The following is a 3,524-nucleotide window of genomic DNA, read 5'->3' as shown; positions in this document are numbered from 1 at the left end:
GAAGTGGAAGTAGAACAAGGCTCCTTAGACCAAGACAATGAGCGTCAAAACGATGCAAAAAGTGAACCAAGCAACCAAAATCAGCTAGGCGGTCACAGAGGGTAAGCAAGCCTAATCCTAAGTATGCTAATGTAGTTATTGTTGAGGATGTTTTAACAGAGCCTGCTCCTTTGAAGAAGCAAGTATGAAAGAGGAAGGGTGGCAAGCTATGAAGGCAGAAATAAGAGCCCTACATATGTAACATCCATAAAATTTACGCTAAATTTAAACTTTTAACACTAATAAAAGAGTCAAATAGTAATTGTTTTTACAAAACATTTCCAATTCTTTTATCATCAGAGTGTCCTAAAATAGATCATAAGGATGAGGAGCAGTACGGTCACGCCTTTGCCTTCCCGCGCTCTCCTGAAGTACCTGAAACAATAAACTGAAAACTGTAAGTTCGAGGGCTTAGTGAGCTACCCCCAAAATACCAATACCACATTGACAGAAACCAAAGGCATAACGATCAATCAAATAGCATACATACTGGGCCATCGTCCAGTCTGGTCCGCCCTACTGGGCCTACAGTCTATCTGAATCTATCCCGAGCCTTCGGCATGACTGGTCCGCCGCATGGGCCTACAGTCTCCCCGGACCGCTCAGAGGTTGTGTTGGCCTTCAGCACAAAGCAGGACCGCCTCAACCCAACCAGCCAGCAACTAACCATGTACGCATACTATCATATACTGGCACATACACATAGCAAACATATCTATCTCAATTACCATCAATCATAGAGTTTCACTTATAACTAGAGCTTCGACCTAATAGGTCACTAACATACCAATCCTTACGGATCATAAAAGCATATCATACTATCTATCCTGATTTCGATCTAAAAGATCAGAATCATATGTAGCATACCATGACAACCGATCTAACCGATCTCTAGCATAACAACCATCCTAAACAGAATGAATTTTAACATAGCAATCACATAACACCCATCCTAAACCAGGATGAAATCTAACATGGCAATAACAAAGCAACCATCCTAGACCAGGATGTAATTCATAAAGGGTCGGCCTTGGTGACGTAGACCCCATCGATATAGTGAGGATAACTCACCTTGCAGATGTCGATTCGAAATGCAAACTCCAACTATCGGATAACTTGACACCGGCTCCACCACCTATAACCATAGCAGAATGTACTCATAAGTTCTCACTCTTATGAGACACCCCATAACCTCTTAGTGATTCCTGATCAAGGTCAAAATCCTTAGTCAAGGATGTTGACCTCAACTCGCCGAGTATACTCGGCCACTCGCCGAGTCCACGGAACACATTCCAACTCACCGAGTCACCGAAGTGACTCGTCGAGTTCCTTCGAATCCTGATCAATCCTTAAGGCCACCCGTCGCATTTCATCCTTGCCACTCGATGGGTACACACGCATGCATATCCTAGGGAAAAACCATCCGACTCACCGAGTTGTTCTTCAACTCGTCGAGTTTTATGGTCATCTTCATCGGACTCGCCGGCAGTCAGCGCCGGTTCGGGATTTGAGGATTTGTTATCAATGTCATCAGGTTGGACATTTGAGGGTCAACTGTCCACAGCTTGCTGCAGGACCGGTGCAGGCTCCAGCACTGGCCACTTTGAGGATCATGGGTGGAGGTCAGGGTGCAGCGGAGCCCCCAAGGGCTCAGGTTCGTGCTTTCCAGCTTTCAGCAGAGGAGGTCAGAGCAGTGCCAGATGCAGTTGCGGGTATGTTTCTTCCTTGATATTTTGTTATCTTGTGATTATTATGGTATATTGTTTTGTGCTGGTATCTTTGTGTGGTTTTCGACGCGGTATTCGTCGTTTTTGAGGGTTATTAGTGGAAACCTGGCATTGGGTTGAGGGCCGGGTAGCATCTGCTTTTTGAGGAATGGTTAGATGCAGGTTGAATTTCTTTCGAGCGGGTTATCAGTGTTGATGTGGGATCTTGTTAAGGTTGTTTATGCTTGTGGGAAGCAGTCCGCATGTAAGTGTTTTCTTTGTGCAGAGTTGTTCTGGGAGGTCGGTGATGGCGACCGATGGTTGTTAATCAGTGCTACAAGTGGGGGAGAATTGGAGAATTCTCTGGGAGATCGATGAGTATTTGAGGGTGCTTAGCTGTTGGGATTCAGCAGTGTTCTGTCAGCCCAGAGTATAGGCGGATAAGAGCAAGTGTCGGGCATGTGGGGAGGGATACAGACCTTGGGCATTTGATTGTGGAGGGCCTGGGAACAGGCCGGGATCGAGCATTTGTGATTGAGACAGAGTTCAGAACCCTTAAAGGGATAGAACAATACGCATAGGAGGATTTCCGGGAGTGATAGCAAGGAATGATGAATGTTAGTTGAAAGGTTAGCATCATTTTGGGGGTATTAGAGATCATATCTTTGGATGTATTGGAGTTTAGAGGTTAGATCTGAGGTTGCTACCTCAGATCTGGAATGGAGAAGAGTTGGAATGCATGAAAGTCCCTGTGTTGAGTGTTGGATGAAGCTATCATGTCCCAAACCCTAGCCCTAATGTGCAAAATGCATAGATCTCTTTGGATTCACGTAAAGTTTGCCACTTTACGTGATGGATGAGTTGTAGGAGGCTAGATCTATGTTTTGGATCAATTGCATGGCCTAGAATGCTTCTGTATGGATTCAGACTAGTGGTACTCGGCGAGTCACATGGGTGGACTCGACGAGTTGCTTGAAGATGAGCTGGAACTCGACGAGTTGGAAGAACAACTCGGCGAGTTGGATGAAGTTGGCCTGGAACTCAGCGAGTTGTATGAACAACTCGGCGAGTAGGTTGAAGATAGCCTTAGACTCGGCGAGTCTGTTCTTGGACTCGGCGAGTCTTGTCGAAGAGTCCCAATATTTTCTGGTTGAGTCGAGAATCGGCGAGTCAAGGGATGACTCGGTGAGTTGTGGGCGAGTGGACTCAGAGTTGTTGGACTCGACGAGTCTCGAGGTGACTCGGCGAGTTAGGTCGTGGATTGAGGGATGTTCTGAGTGTGGGGACTCGGTGAGTCATCGGGTTGACTCGGCGAGTAGAGTCAGTCAGGGGTTGACTTTGACCTTGTCCAAAGGTTGACCAGTTGTCTTACAGGGGTATTTTGGTAATTAAGTGTATTTATTGAGTTGAGGATTTTGGTGTTCAGTGGAGGAGTTCGTGTCGGAGTTTGGAGCAGCGGGATCTTATCCTTTCAGCCGGCAGATTCGAGGTGAGTTATCCTCACTATATCAACAGGGTCTAAGGCACCAAGGCCGGCGCTTATCGGATTGAGATCCGGGTAGTTGTTGTTATGTTATTGCTTTGATACGCTTGCATCCTGAGAGCTAGGATGGTATATGTTAGAGACCTGATTGAGATCGGTATCCTGAGAGATAGGGTGATGCTATGCTAGTGACCTGTTTGGTCGGTATCCTGGTTAGGATGGTGATATGTTATGTGATCTGTTTGATCTGCTTGTTGACTGTGAATTGCTATATGATTGCATGTATATGAGCACAT

The sequence above is a fragment of the Lactuca sativa genome, chromosome 7 (assembly GCF_002870075.4).
Source record: "Lactuca sativa cultivar Salinas chromosome 7, Lsat_Salinas_v11, whole genome shotgun sequence".
Lineage (NCBI taxonomy): Eukaryota > Viridiplantae > Streptophyta > Magnoliopsida > Asterales > Asteraceae > Lactuca > Lactuca sativa.
The sequence above is the reverse complement of the archived record's forward strand: the minus strand, read 5'-3'. Positions refer to the sequence as shown.